The following is a 16737-nucleotide window of genomic DNA, read 5'->3' as shown; positions in this document are numbered from 1 at the left end:
CGACTGCACCTGAATGTCCCGATCTTGTAGAAGATGTGCCGCTTGTAGAAGACCGTTGTACACAGCCCTTATTTCCAGAATGTGGATTGTAAGAATGGATTTCAAACTTGACCACCTTCCTTGGAAGGTCTCCCCTTGGGTGACTGCGCCCCAACCTATGAGACTTGCATCCGTGGTTAGAAGGATCCAGGTCTGAATCCCGAACCTGCGGCCCTCTAGACGGTGAGGTATTTGTAGCCACCACAGGAGTGAAATCCTGGCATTTGGCGACAGATGTATCCTCTGGTGCATTTGCAGATAAGATCCCGACCACTTGTCCAGGAGATCCAGTTGGAAGGACTGTGCATGAAATCTTCCGTACTGAAGAGCCTCGTAGGGGGCAACCATCTTCCCCAGAAGGCGAATGCACTGATTAACCGATACCCGGGTAGACTTCAAGACATCCCGGACCATAGTTTGGATCATCGACACCTTTTCCACCAGTAGAAATACCCTCTGCACTTCCGTGTTGAGGATCATCCCCAGGAAAGACAATCTCTTTGTCGGCTCCAAATGTGAGTTTGGAAGACTCAGGATCCATGTTCCCTGAGCAGTCGAGTTGTGAGAGCAATGGACTGCAACAACCTTTCCCTGGAAGTTGCCTCTATCAGCAGATCGTCCAGATAAGGAATTACATTCACCCCCTGTCTGTGGAGGAGAATCATCATCTCTGCCATAACCTTGGTGAACACCCTCGGTGCCGTGGAGAGGCCGAACGGCAGTGCCTGGAACTGATAGTGACAGTCCAACAGCGCAAATCTGAGTTAAGCCTGCTGTGGCGGCCAAATCGGAATGTGGAGGTACGCATCCTTGATGTCCAAGGACACCAGAAACTCTCCCTCCTCCAGCCCTGAGATCACTGCTCTTAGAGACTCCATTTTGAACTTGAATTCCCTCAGAAAAGGGTTTAGCGACTTCAGGTTCAAAATGGGCCTGACCGAACCATCCGGTTTTGGTACCACAAACAGGTTTGAGTATGCACCGGCTCCCCGCTTGTCGGGTCGCTGGTACCCCAGTCACCACCGCGATCTTCTGGCTCTGTTAGGGGGTGGCGGCGTGCTGCGGGAGTGAGCGGTCGCCTCGGGGGCTAACGATCATCACCCTCAGGAGCTCAGTGTCCTGTCAGCGGAGATAGTGGCCATTAGTGACACTACTCCCCCCCTAAATCCCACGAAGCAGGGAGGCTGTTGCCAGCAGCCTCCCTGTGCCTAATTTGTCTTAAAAAAATAAATAAAACCAAAGAGGCTCTAGGAGCTCCCCTATCTGTTACCAGCTCCTCCGGGCACATTTTCTAAACTGAGTCTGGTAGGAGGGGCATAGAGTGAGAAACCAGCCCACACTACTAAAGTCTTAAAGTGCCCATGGTTCCTGGTGGACCCGTCTATACCCCATGGTACTACTATGGACCCCAGCATCCTCTAGTACGTAAGAGAAATTAAGCTAAAATGTATGCTTGCAAACGCAAGAAGCCTATCAGGTAAAACGGGGGAATTAGAATGGCTTGTATCAAAAACTCAGTATGATATAGGTATTACGGAAACATGGTGGGACAACTCTCACAACTGGGTTCAAATTTGGAGGAATATTCACTTTTCAGGAGGGATAGGGCTACCAAAAGGGAAGGAGGGGTATATCTCTATGTAAAACCATCTCTAAAACCAAACTTAATAGACGTTATTTACGAGGGGACTGGAGATAACGTGGAGTCGCTATGGGTTGAGATCACAAGTGGGGGCATTGAAGCAAAAAAACTAGTAATTGGCACGTGCTACAACCAGATATTAGCATACCATGAGGAGGAACAACTCTTGCAGCAAATTAAAAAAGCTGCAGGAATGGGGGATATCCTAATGATAGGGGATTTCACCTATCCTGATATAAATTGGAGTAACGACTCATGTGTAAAAGCTAGGAGCAACAGGTTCCTAAACACATTAAAGGATCAATACTTGTCTCAATTAGTCGAGGACCCAACTAGAGGAAAAAAATATTCTGGACCTAGTTATTACCAATAATGTGGACATTGTATGAAACATTACAATTAGGGAGACCTTGGGAAACCGTGATCACGATATGATCACATTCAACACTAGTTTCACGAAACATAGCTATAAGGGATCAACCAAAACATTAAACTTTAGAAAAGCTAACTTCAATATGCTGAGACAGGCACTAAACGACATTGACTGGGAAGTTTTGTTTCATGGTAAAGACACATCGGAAATGTTGAAAGGTTGCTTAAAAAGACTTGCTTGATAGCAATATTCACAAATTCATTCCCATGGGCAGTAAAAGCCGGAGTACTAAACGCAAACCAATGTGGCTTAATAAGGTGCCTTTCAAAGCATTTAAATCTATCGGAAGGCAGGAGTCATTCCAGTATTACAAGATAAAAAAATGACAAAATAAATGCGGAAATACTGAACAATTTTTTTTCATCAGTATTCACCAGGGAGGATAAGACGGTGATAGTACAGGCAGACCCTTGATTTTCCGGCACCTCTTTTAATCCAGACACATCAGGTGCCGTGGGAAGTTAGGTGGTGGGTGTTAATTAAGATAAGGGAGGGTTTAGATAGGCTTCGGGAGGGTTTAGATAGACAGCAGTAACCTTAGTTAGGCCGCAGGGGGTGGAGTAGGGAGAGAGTCAGGCTGTGTGCAGATAGGCTGCGGGCGGGTAGTCCGGCTGCTGGGCGAGGTGTCGGGCTGCAGGCTTGGAGTTAGGCAGTGCGAGGCATTCACAGCAGAATAAGGCTGCGGGGGGGGGGGGGGGGGGGGAATAAGGGTGCCGCCAACACCTCCTACGACAATACAACCGATAATCCGGCAAAACCGATAGTCCGGCACAGTGCCAGAACCGAGGGTGCTGGATTATCGGTGGTGTACCTGTAGCACATAACAAAAGTGAAGGTAATGATGCTTGGCTAGATGCTTGTTTAAGTGAGGAAGTAGCCCTGGAGAAACTAAGCAACATAAAGATTAATAAGGCCCAGATGGTTTTCACCCGAGGGTTATTATGGAGCTTAGGTCACAGCTAGCAAGACCCTTATACTTGATTTTCTATAGTTCAATTAGATCAGGTATGGTACCGAAGGATTGGCGTATAGCTGAGGTAGTGCCATTATTTAAAAGGGTATCTAAAAACCATCCTGGGAACTATAGACAAGTTAGTTTAACCTCTATAGTGGGTAAAATATTGGAAGGAATTTTGAGGGATAGCATAGAGGATTATCTACGAAATACTAAGATTATTAGAGAGAGCCAGCATGGGTTTGTGAGGGACAGATCATGTCAAACTAACTTAATTAGCTTCTACGAGGAAGTGAGCGATAATCTTGACCAGGGAAAATCAGTGGATGTGGTCTATTTAGATTTTGCAAAAGCCTTCGATACAGTGCTTCATAGGAGACTGATCATCAAATTAAGGGAACTTGGCCTAGTAAATATACGTTATGGTAAGAACTTACCGTTGATAACGGTATTTCTCCTAAATCCACAGGTTCCATAGGATACGTTGGGATATGGTTGAGCGACATGCACCAATCGGTCAAAGCTTTCTGGCCTCCCAGCATGCAGTGGGCCAGACCATATATCCCTGCCTCCTGGCTCAGACAAATCAGTTATTTTCCAAATCTTAAGGCAGGAGTATCATGTAGAGCCCTAATCAGGCAAGAAGAACACACATGCACACCCTTCCGTACAAGAGGGAAGAGGTTAGTGAGTAAAAGGATCCTAAAATCAGGTGCGTCAGGGTGGGATCCCTGTGGAACCTGTGGACTTAGAAGAAATACCGTAAATTCTTACCATAAAGTGTATTTCTCCTGCAGGGTCCACAGGGTATCCACAGGATACATTGGGATGTCCCAAAGCAATTTAGTGGTGGGGACGCTCCTGATTAGACAGGAGAATCCTTCGCCCGAATTCAACGTCATGAGAAGCAAAGGTATCAACGGCATAATGTCTAATGAATGTGTTAATGGAAGACCATGTGGCTGCCTTACATATCTGTTCTGCTGAAGCACCACGCTGTGCTGCCCATGATGGACCTACCTTACGAGTAGAGTGAGCAGAGACATTATCCAGAACCGGGACTTTTAATTTGAGACCCCAACCCACCCCACCACCCCCCATATTAGAGGTCATGTCAGTGCCTATCTAATCCCCAGGCACCTACTGATCTCATTAAGATTCATCCAAGATCTAGAAGTGCAGCTTTATTCATTATTAAGTGTGCAAGCATTTCAATAAATTACGTTTGTCTTAAACTCTCTCATTGTGTAATCACTATAGCATATGCAAATATTGACCAGTGGTGAGCATTTTACAATTTGTATTATAACATCTGATTAAACATTATTCAGGCACATAGTTACAGCAAGGGTTTGAGCGCAGTTTGTTGTGGATTTTATCCATCTTTTGTACTTAACTTTCTTCCTTGGTCCACTGCCCCTGGAAGCACCTGACACTGCTCCCCAACCCTGAAGGCTGGCACCTGTTTTCCGAATTTCCCAATCTGATATTCAAAAGGGTCTCCCTTTGTCCAGATGGGCTGTCTGTAGCCACCAAGCTAAAGACCTCCTTACTTCCAGAGGAAGAACCATAGTCTGCGTTTTTATTGTCTGATGAAACCCATTTTACTTGGTAAGCATCAGATGTTGCAGAGGCCTCTTGAATGAAACTGAGCATACTCTACTATGTCAAATGTTGACACCATTAATTCCATCACACGCACTGCTGCGTGAATGGATACTCTGACTGTGTAGAAGCTCCTGTATCCTTAACTGAAGGTCGGTTATTTTGGTAAGAGTTAAAATTACTCTCTGAAGGCTTGAATCCAATACAGCCCCCAAGTGTGTCATCCGTTGTGACGGAACCAAAGACCATTTTGAGCAATTTATGAGCCAACCGTGCTTCTGCAGACACTCTATTGTCTATTGCAGATGACACAGAAGCAATTCTTGAGACTGTGCCAGGATTAAAAGATCGTCGAGGTAAGGAAATATTCTTATCCCCTGCTGGTGGAGATAAGATGCCATAATAACCATAATTTTGGATAATACTCTGGGGGCTGTGGCCAGTCCAAATGGCAGAGCCTGAAACTGAAAATGCTGTTGGAGGATAGTGAACCTGAGATAGCGCTGATGGGACAGGGCCATAGGAACATGCAGGTAAGCATACTGTATATCCAGGGATACCTTAAAATCCCCTGGTTCCATAGCCAAAATGATGGAACGTAAGGTCTCCATATGAAACCGAGGTACCCAAATGTACTGGGTCAGCATTTTTAGATTGAGTATGGGCCGGAAAGACCCGTTTGGCTTCTGGATTAAAAACATGTTAGAGTAGAAACCCTGAAACAACAAATATGGGCCTTTGAAAAGAACAAAGGACCAAAAAAAGGGGAAACTATATGCCTTTTCCTGGGCACACTTGAGAAAAATTGAAATGATGAAATTATTAAAATTAAATTTTTATTAGTATATACTTAAGAAAAAACGAGAGCTGGCATCAATGTTTAAAGAATATGGATGTTGCCAGTACCAATGTACCTATTTTAGGCAAAATTGTGTTATTAGTGAGCGAAAATAAATGAGCCCTCAACCATAAAGAGAATTATTCATACATATCCTCCATGGAAAAGAATTTGGATGATTGAGGCCACTGCCTCGATTCCAGTATAATCTGACAAATGCTATGGACCTAAGATCAAATTGATGTAATGAGTCCCAAATAGCTTAGGCCAGGCCTGGCCAACCTGTGGCTCTCCAGCTGTTGTGAAACTACACATCCCAGCATGCCTTGCCACAGTTTTACCACTCCCCAGTAGCAAAACTGTGGCAGGGCATACTGGGACGTGTAGTTTCACAACAGCTGGAGAGCCACAGGTTGGCCAGGCCTGGCTTAGGCTGTTGGAGAGTAAAATACCTACGGTACCTGGTATTCCCTGGTGGTTCCCCATCCAGGTACTGACCAGGCCCTGCAGTGCTTGGCTTCCAAGATCAGACGAGTTTGGGCATACTCAGTGCGGTCTGACCGTAGGTAAATTTAGTCTCCTAGGCGCACCGTTTTCCAACTGTGTTGGGACCCAAGATCAATCACAAAATTTAGTAAATATCTGATTATGTGTAGTCAGGGATGAATGCTGGTAATAATGTGATGGACATGAGAGATTTTTGGTACTGGGAAGTCTTATCGATAGTGTTCTGACTTCTGACAGTGATTCTGACTATGTAGTTCTGAGATAAATACTACAAAATAAATATTGATTACATAAAGCAATATGAATTATATAAGGTCGGAGATAAATAATACTGGTGATAATGAAACAAACTGATGAATTTTATGCCCAGTCTGGTCAATGGTGATCTAGGATCAAATACCAACACTGACTGTACGATCCTTGGATTGATATTAAACAAGTCAGATATACTCCCAATCAGCCTAATAAAAATGAGGGCAAGATAATGCCCTCTCTGATTGCTCAGAACAGTAAAAAATGTGTCTATAGTATAGTAATTGTCAGTGATAATCAATTAAAGCATATGATAATAGAAAAATTCATTGTCCATTATAAGAGGGTTACTTCTCCTCCACTCCCTCATCCAGTAATAGGGTACAAATGGGAAAAGAGGAAATTAAGCATGATAATCATAACTATATAATGGAATAGATGTATGTATCACAAATTGATCTTGCCACTTTTCCCTATTAGAACGAAAAATATATGCTGGACCCTGTGGAGAAGGGAAATTAGGAGGAACCACGGTTTTGGGCAAGGAGAGCCCGTTTTCGGCTCAGAGCCGAGGGCTGTCTTACCCTGACCACTATAGGAGACCCTCAGATCAGTGGGCACGCAGGAATCGAGGATCGCCGGCGATCATGTGATCAAGCTCTCGGAGCGAAACGAACGTCACTTCCGGTCCCGGCGCCCAAACTTCCGGTTTCACGGACCGCGGCCGCCTCCACACTCGATTCCTGCATGCCCACTGATCTGAGGGTCTCCTATAGTGGTCAGGGTAAGACAGCCCTCGGCTCTGAGCCGAAAACGGGCTCTCCTTGCCCAAAACCGTGGTTCCTCCTAATTTCCCTTCTCCACAGGGTCCAGCATATATTTTTCGTTCTAATAGGGAAAAGTGGCAAGATCAATTTGTGATACATACATCTATTCCATTATATAGTTATGATTATCATGCTTAATTTCCTCTTTTCCCATTTGTACCCTATTACTGGATGAGGGAGTGGAGGAGAAGTAACCCTCTTATAATGGACAATGAATTTTTCTATTATCATATGCTTTAACTGATTATCACTGACAATTACTATACTATAGACACATTTTTTACTGTTCTGAGCAATCAGAGAGGGCATTATCTAGCCCTCATTTTTCTTAGGCTGATTGGGAGTATATCTGACTTGTTTAATATCAATCCAAGGATCGTACAGTCAGTGTTGGTATTTGATCCTAGATCACCATTGACCAGACTGGGCATAAAATTCATCAGTTTGTTTCATTATCACCAGTATTATTTATCTCCGACCTTATATAATTCATATTGCTTTATGTAATCAATATTTATTTTGTAGTATTTATCTCAGAACTACATAGTCAGAATCACTGTCAGAAGTCAGAACACTATCGATAAGACTTCCCAGTACCAAAAATCTCTCATGTCCATCACATTATTACCAGCATTCATCCCTGACTACACATTATCAGATATTTACTCAATTTTGTGATTGATCTTGGGTCCCAACACAGTTGGAAAACGGTGCGCCTAGGAGACTAAATTTACCTACGGTCAGACCGCACTGAGTATGCCCAAACTCGTCTGATCTTGGAAGCCAAGCACTGCAGGGCCTGGTCAGTACCTGGATGGGGAACCACCAGGGAATACCAGGTACCGTAGGTATTTTACTCTCCAACAGCCTAAGCTATTTGGGACTCATTACATCAATTTGATCTTAGGTCCATAGCATTTGTCAGATTATACTGGAATCGAGGCAGTGGCCTCAATCATCCAAATTCTTTTCCATGGAGGATATGTATGAATAATTCTCTTTATGGTTGAGGGCTCATTTATTTTCGCTCACTAATAACACAATTTTGCCTAAAATAGGTACATTGGTACTGGCAACATCCATATTCTTTAAACATTGATGCCAGCTCTCGTTTTTTCTTAAGTATATACTAATAAAAATTTAATTTTAATAATTTCATCATTTCAATTTTTCTCAAGTGTGCCCAGGAAAAGGCATATAGTTTCCCCTTTTTTTGGTCCTTTGTTCTTTTCAAAGGCCCATACTTGTTGTTTCATAGTTGTTATAACTATCTTCCTGGAGCACCACCAACCATTTGCCGAATTTATTAGTGTTAGTAGGCCTTTATGTTGGTTTAATTCAAATTCAAATTCACTGAACTGAAATCGTTATATCCTGTGCAGATTTATTTTCTTTTGTTTAAGAGTAGAAACCCTATCCTCATTGTGCAGGAGGAACCGCAATGATTACTCCTGGCTGAAGCAATTTCTGAACTGCCTCTTGCAAAACCCTGGCCTTCGTTTTGAACAAAGACAGGCAGGTACAAAAAAACCTTTGAAGAGGGTTTTTCCTGAAAGCAAATGCATAACCATGAGATACTGCTTCTTGCACCCAGGCATCCGCGGTAGACTGCTGCCAGATTTGTGCAAAATTAATAAGTTGGCCCTCCACCCTGGGGTCCTCCAGGTGGAGGCCCGCACCATCAGGCTGAGGCTTATCTTCAGTTTTAGAAGCCGGTCCTATGGTTGCCCAATGCTTTTTAGTCTTACCAGACCTGATATACTGGGACTGTTCACTATCACCCTTTCCTTTTGCTTTTCCTTGAGACCGAAATGGCCGATAAGGTGGAATTTTAGGCTTAAATTTGTAAGTAGAAGGAAACTTAACTTTCTTGGAGTCTGCTTCTAACTCCAAAATACTGGTTAACTCTTTACCAAAGAGAATATCTCCAGTAAAAGGTAAAACCTCCAAAACTTTTTTGGATTCTGAATCAGCTTTCCAGGGATGTAGCCAAACTGTTCAGCGAGCGGCTACTGTTGAGGCTGATGCTTGTGAGGCAATAGTACCCATATCTAAGGCGGCTTCTTCCAAGAATATTGCAGCCTATTTGATATGTGCCACATGGAATTTCTGCTCTCTAGATGTCATTGAAATTTCCCCTTCCAATGCATCTGCCCAGGCAGCCACTTCTTTTGCCATCCAGGCTGAAGCCATGGCAGGTTTTAGGATTGCCCCAGACAGGGAAACATTTTTTTTAGCAAACCATCTACTCTCCTATCCGTGACATCATCTAATGATGTTGAAGGAAGAGGTAATGTAGATTTTCGCACTAAGGGGTATATTCAATTAAAGTCGGATACATTCCGAAATGTATTTGTCGGAATAAATCCGACAACCCCTATTCAATCCCATCTAAAATTCGACTTTTTCAAGTCGAATTTAGATGGGACCCAGAGGAGGAGAGGGAGGGGCGAGCCGGCGGCAGCCAGCGGAGACCAGCGCTACGGAGCAGTGCTGCAGCAGGATGTCACTCAGCCGCCCGACCTCACGGCACTTCCACCCGGCTCCAGCAACATGCTGGAGCTGGATGGAAGCTGCCGTGAGGGCGGGCTGGTTAGTGACATCCAGCTGCAGCGCTACTGTAGCGCTGATCTCCTCTGGCTGCCGCCGGCTGTCCCCCCGTCTCCCTGCGGCTCCCCCCCTCGCCTCCTCCGGGTCCGCATCTCAGTCAGACATCATTTTGATGTCGGACTGAGATGGTCGAAAAGGGGGCCAAAACCTGTCGGATTTGGCACGGTTTTCGACATTAACACGTGGATCGGCAGCTATTCTGCCAATCCACGTGCTTATCGACAAGTCGAATTTATTGACTTGTCGAAAAAAATTAGCAAAATATTGAATATGTCGAATCTGGATTCGACCAAAAAAAGTTCGACCTCAATTGAATATACCCCTAAGCGAATTACATGCATATCTACTTTAGGGGCTACCTCCCTCTTTAAACAGTCCTCAGTCGGACAAGGATAATTGGAATTTCATTTCCTAGGAATTCTAAATTTCTTACTGGCGGTAGCCCAAGCCTATTCCATAATTTCCGTCAGCTGTTCTGATCCAGGAAACTCAGTCTTAACTGTATTGGGATGTTTAAATACAGGTGCCTTGGATTTTAACACAGGCTCTGCTTATTCTTCTAAGGATAAAATGGATTTCATTGCAGTAATCAACTCAGATATGTCCACTGAGCTGAGACCTTCTTCTTCATCCTCATATGCAGAACCAGAGTGTAATGAGTCTTCTTCCTCTAATGAATCCTCATCTGAAACATGTGTAGACTGTGAAGATGTTGTTTCATGTCTAAATGATTTACTTACCACTGGTTTTTCAGCCTGTTTCTGTTGAGAGGCTACTGCTTCCCCTGCTGGATGATAAACCGCAGGTGGAATGCTGCATATAAGGGTTAATAGTGTAACCTATAGCTGGTGCAGAAGTTGGAATTATCCGCTCATACTGGATAATGTCTGTGCAACCATAGCCCATTGGGGATAAACTTCCATCTGCGTCTGCCTTGAATTTTTCAAGAGACCTTGGTGAAAGCTAAAACAGTTTGCACACAACCCATCCTGAACCAGATCCTGAGAGGTTAAGCCAGCTTTACATAACAAACATGATATGAGTGTCGGTGCTGCTGTGAGTGTATTTTCCTCCCCTTTGCCGCTCTTAGACATGATAAATAATCACTTTCACACTGTAATACACAAGTTGTGACTGTAATCACTTTAAAATGTAAAATTTATATAAAAAAATAGGATTTTAATACCTACCGGTAAATCCTTTTCTCTTAGTCCGTAGAGGATGCTGGGTTCACATCAAGAACCATGGGGTATAGACGGGATCTGCAGGAGATGTGGGCACTTTAAGACTTTCAAAGGGTGTGAACTGGCTCCTCCCTCTATGCCCCTCCTCCAGACTCCAGTTATAGGAACTGTGCCCAGGGAGACGGACATTTCGAGGAAAAGGATTTATTGTTAAACCAAGGTGAGATACATACCAGCTCACACCTCAAGCACGCCGTACAACATGGCATTCAACATAACGCAAGTCAACGGCATGAACAACGTCAGCAACAGGCGTACTAAAAACGTAACACAACATGTGTTGAAACGTAACAAAAAACTGCAGATACAGTACGCACTGGGACGGGTGCCCAGCATCCTCTACGGATTTACCGGTATGTATTAAAATCCTATTTTCTCATACGTCCTAGAGGTTCTGGGGTCACATCAAGAACCATGGGGTTATACCAAAGCTCTAGAACGGGCGGGAGAGTGCGGATGACTCTGCAGCACCGATTGACCAAACATGAGGTCCTCATCAGCCAGGGTATCAAACTTGTAGAACTTCGCAAAGGTGTTTGAACCCAACCAAGTAGCCGCTCAGCAAAGTTGTAATGCCGAGACCCCATGGGCAGCCGCCCAGGACGAGCCGACCTTTCTGGTAGAATGGGCCTTTACCGACTTCGGTAACGGCAATCCAGCTGTAGAATGAGCCTGCTGAATCGTATGACAGATCCAGCGCGCAATAGTCTGCTTGGAAGCAGGAGCCCCAATCTTGTTTATTGTGAGCATACAGGACAAACAGAGCCTCCTTTTTCCTAAACTGAGCCGTTCTGGGGACAAATTTTCAAAGCTCTGACCACATCGAGAGACTTCGACTCCACCAAGGCGTTAGTAGCCACTGGCACCACAATAGGTTGGTTTAAGTGGAACAACGAAACCACTTTTGGCAGAAATTGCTGACAAGTCCTCAACTCTGCTCTATCTTCATGGGAGATCAAATAAGGGCTCTTGTGAGACAAGGCCGCAAATTCAGACACCCGCCTTGCGGATGCCAAGGCCAACAGCATGACCACTTTCCAAGTGAGAAATTTTAACTCTACCTTCTGTAAAGGTTCAAACCAATGAGATTGAAGGAACTGCAACACCACGTTAAGATCCCACGGTGCCACTGGGGGCACTAAGGGAGGTTGGATGTGCAACACGCCTTTCACGAAAGTCTGAACTTCTGGAAGGGAGGCCAATTGTTTTTGGAAGATCCGATAAGGCTGAAATTTGTACTTTAATTGAGCCCAACTTTAGGCCCGCATCTACACCAGCTTGTAGAAAATTTAGAAAACGTCCTAACTGAAATTCTTCCGTAGGAGCCTTCTTGGATTCACACCAAGACACATATTTTCTCCAAATACGGTGGTAATGTTTAGACATTACTCCTTTCCTAGCCTGAAGAAGTGTGGGAATGACTTCACTTGGAATACCTTTTCGAGCTAGGATCTGGCATTCACCCGCCAAGCCGTCAAACGCAGCCGCGGTAAGTCTTGATACACACACGGCCCCTGCTGTAACAGATCCTCTCGTAGAGGAAGAGGCCAGGGATCTCCTATGAGTAACTCATGAAGATCTGGATACCAAGCCCTCCTTGGCCAGTCTGGAACAGTGAGGATCGCCTGAACCTTTGTTCTTCTTATGATCTTTAGCACCTTCAGAATGAGAGGAAGCGGAGGGAATACATATACCGACTGAAACACCCATGGTGTCACTAGGGCGTCCACTGCTATTGCTTGAGGTTCCCTCAACCTGGAACAATATCTCTGAAGTTTCTTGTTGAGACGAGACGTTATCATGTCTATTTGAGGAATTCCCCAAAGACCTGTCACTTCTGTGAAGACCTCCTGATGAAGACCCCACTTGCCTGGATGGAGATTGTGTCTGCTGAGGAAGTCTGCTTCCCAGTTGTCCACTCCTGGAATGAAGATCGCTGGCAGGGCGCTTGTAAGCCTTTCCGCCCAGTGGAGAACCTTCGTGGCCTCCGCGATTGCCGCTCTGCTTTTTGTTCCGCCATGGCGGTTTATGTATGCTACTGCTCTTATATTGTCCGACTGGATCAAGATGGGCAGATTGCAAAGCAGATGTTCCGCTTGAAGAAGGCCGTTGTAAATGGCCCTTAACTCCAGAACCTTTATGTGTAGACAAGTCTCCTGGCTTGACCATCTTCCCTGGAAGTTTTCCCCATGTGTGACTGCCCCCCAGCCTCGGACACTCGCATCCGTGGTTACTGGGATCCAGTCCTGGATCCCGAACATGCGCCCCTCTAGGAGGTGAGAGCTGTGCTGCTACCACAGGAGTGAGATTCTGGTCTTGGAAGACAGAATTATTCTTCGGTGCATGTGCAGGTGGGATCCGGAACACTTGTCCAACAGGTCCCACTGGAACACTCTGACATGGAACCTGCCAAACTGCATGGCCTCGTAGGCCGCCACCATCTTCCCCAGCAAACGAGTGCATTGATGGATTGACACTCTTGCTGGTTTCAGAATTTGTTTGACCAGGCTCTGAATTTCCAGAGCCCTTTTCACTGAAAGAAAAACTCTCTGTAATTCTGTGTCCAGAATCATTCCCAAAAATGACAGTCGTGTCGTCGGAATCAACTGTGATTTTGGCAAGTTTAGAAGCCAACCATGTTGTTGCAGAACTGCCAGGGAGAGTGTAACGTTCTGTACCAGTTGGTCCCTGGATCTCGCCTTTATCAGGAGATCGTCCAAGTACAGGATAATTGTGACTCCTTGCTTGCGAAGGAGAACCATCATTTCCGCCATCACTTTAGTGAAAATACTCGGAGCCGTGGACAGACCAAACGGCAACGTCTGAAATTTGTAATGACAATCCTGAATTGCAAACCTCAGGTAAGCCTGATGCAGAGGATAAATGGGAACATGTAAGTAGGCATCCTTTATGTCCACCGACACCATAAAATCCCCTTCCTCCAGACTGGAGATCACTGCTCGGAGAGACTCCATCTTGAATTTGAATCTTCTTAGGTAGAAATTGAGGGATTTTAGGTTCATGATTGGTCTGACCGAGCCGTCCGGCTTCAGAACCACAAACAGGCTCGAATAAAAGCCTTCTCCCTTTTGTTACGGGGGAACCTTGATAATGACCTGATTTTGACACAACTTTTGTATTGCGTCGCATACTACCTCCCTGTCCGGAAGAGAAGCTGGTAAGGCCGATTTGAAAAATCGGCGAGGGGGAACGTCCTGAAACTCTAGTTTGTACCCCTGGGATACTATTTCTAAAACCAAAGGGTCCAGGTCCGAACGAACCCAGAACTGACTGAAGAGTTTGAGACGTGCCCCCACCGGTGCGGACTCCCGCAGAGGAGCCCCAGCGTCATGCGCTGGATTTGGCAGAAGCCGGTGAGGACTTCAGCTCCTGGGAACCTGCCAAGGCCGGTGATCTTTTACCCCTTCCTCTAGTAGTAAGGAAGGAAGAACCTCGACCTTTCCTGTATTTATTGGGCCGAAAGGACTGCATCTGATAGTGGTGTGTTTTAATTTGTTGTGAAGGAACTTAAGGCAAAAATGATGACTTACCCGCGGTAGCCGTAGATACCAAATCAGCGAGACCGTCACTAAACAAGACACCACCTTTATATGGCAAAGATTCCATATTTTTCCTGGAGTCAGCATCAGCATTCCATTGATAGATCCACAATGCTCGCCTAGCTGAGACTGCCATAGCATTGGCCTTTGATCCCAAAAGGCCAATATCCCTTGCAGTTCCTTTAGGTAGGCCGCAGCGTTTCTGATATAACCCAGTGTCAAAAGGAAACTATCCCTAACTAGTGTATCTATATCAGATGACAAGTTATCTGCCCACTTTTCGATAGCACTACTCACCCACGCAGATACAATGGCTGGTCTGAGCAGCGTACCCGTGGTAGCATAAATGGATTTTAATCTATTTTCCTGCTTACGATCCGCAGGGTCCTTAAGGGCTGCCGTGTCAGGAGACAGGAGAGCCACCTTTTTAGACCACCGTGATAGGGCCTTGTCCACAATGTGGGGTGACTCCCACTTTTCCCTATCCTCAGAGGGAAACGGATACGCCACCTGAATCCTTTTGGGAATCTGAAACTTTGTCAGGGCTTTCCCAAACCTTTTCAAAAAGAGTGTTCAGTTCATGAGAGGGAGGAATCGTTACCACAGGTTTCTTTTCCTTATACATACAGACCCTTTTATCAGGAACAGCAGGGTCCTCGGAGATATGTAATATGTCTTTTATCGCCACAATCATGAACTGAATGCTCTTTGCCAATTTTGGATCTAATCTGGCATCATTATAGTCGACACTGGAGTCATTGTCCGTGTCGGTATCCGCGTCTTCCAACTGGGCAAACAAACGTTTTTGTGACCCCGAGGGGGTCTGGACTTGTAATAACACATCCTCCACAGATTTCTTCCATGCCTGGTTCTGAGATTCAGATTTATCTAATCTCTTACTAATAAGAGCCACATTAGCATTCAAAGCATTCAAAATATTTACCCAATCAGGAGTCGGCTGTGCAGACAGGGTCACTCCCACAGCCATTTGTGTCCCTAATAAAGTCTCCTCCTGGGAAGAGCACTCAGCCTCAGACATGCCGACACACGTGTACCAAACACCCACAGACACACCGGGCATAAAGGGGACAGACCCACAGTAAAGTCTGTCAGAGAGACACAGAGGGAGTTTGCCAGCTCACAACCAAGCGCCTAATCACCGGTTCTGAAACACTAAACAATGTCCCAGGCCTGCAGCGCTTTTATATTAAATATATATTGCACCAATATTTCTGTGCCCTCCCCCGTTTTGCACCCTGATACTTATTCAGAAGTGTGAGGAAGGACCAGCGTCTCTGCAGCCTGTGTAGAGGAAAATGGCGCTGAGCTGTGTGAGCTGTGAGGACGAAGCTCCGCACCCTTAATGGCGCGCTTCAGTCCCGCTTTTTTGAAATCTATATTTATATTGGCAGGGGTTAGGACAGTGCTTAGGCACTTATGTCCCCTCTTGCCAGTTTATTTTGAGGCTTTTCTGCTGCCCAGGGCGCTCCCCCCACCTGCACCCTGTAGTGCTGCTGTGTGTGTGGGAGCATGGCGCGCAGCGAGCGACCGCTGTTCGGTACCTCAGAATGCCGTCACTGAAGTCTTCTTCTACTCACCGGTCTTCTGACTTCTGGCTCTGAAAGGGGGGTGACGGCTGGCTCTGGGAACGAGCATCTAGGCGTACCTAGCGATCAAACACTCAGGAGCTAATGGTGTCCTGTTGCCAGAAGCAGAGCCTTTGAACTCACTGGAAGTAGGTCATACTTCTCTCTCATTAGTCCCACGAAGCAGGGAGACTGTTGCCAGCAGTCTCCCTGAAAATAAAAAACCTAACAAAAGTCTTTTTCAGAGAAACTCAGTAGAGCTCCTCAGAGTGCATCCAGTCTGGCTGGGCACAATTCTAAAACTGGAATCTGGAGGATGGGCACCCTTTCAAAGTCTTAAAGTGCACATGTCTCCTGCGGATCCAGTCTATACACCATGGTTCTAATGGTGTCCGCAGCATCCTCTAGGACGTATGAGAAAGTGGAATACAGGGAGACTTACCCCGCATCCAGGATCGATCAATACATTTGCGAACACTGAGTGGATCCTGACACTATAAGTGTACACCGCCACTCCGTGAACCTATAGTGAACACAGACGCCCAAGGGAACACTGATGCACCAGTCACACCGCCGCCTATGCTGTGACTGGGTCAATTAATACACAGCGTCTTGGTTAGAAGCGAGAATTCAGTTCAT

The 16737-nt window shown here is 45.5% G+C and overlaps 1 protein-coding gene and 2 pseudogenes across 1 annotated transcript in view; 1 reads left to right on the top strand and 2 right to left on the bottom strand.

Annotated features, from left to right (window-relative positions):
- The window catches only part of PFKL (phosphofructokinase, liver type), an 800878-nt gene that overhangs the window by 238284 nt on the left and 545857 nt on the right, over nucleotides 1-16737 (bottom strand). The gene's annotated exons all lie outside the window — the stretch shown is intronic.
- On the bottom strand, nucleotides 5962-6080 carry LOC134946746 (5S ribosomal RNA; annotated as a pseudogene).
- Nucleotides 7831-7949, top strand: LOC134946734 (5S ribosomal RNA; annotated as a pseudogene).

The sequence above is a fragment of the Pseudophryne corroboree genome, chromosome 7, assembly GCF_028390025.1.
Source record: "Pseudophryne corroboree isolate aPseCor3 chromosome 7, aPseCor3.hap2, whole genome shotgun sequence".
NCBI lineage: Eukaryota > Metazoa > Chordata > Amphibia > Anura > Myobatrachidae > Pseudophryne > Pseudophryne corroboree.
This window is presented reverse-complemented; position numbering and strand designations above follow the sequence as displayed.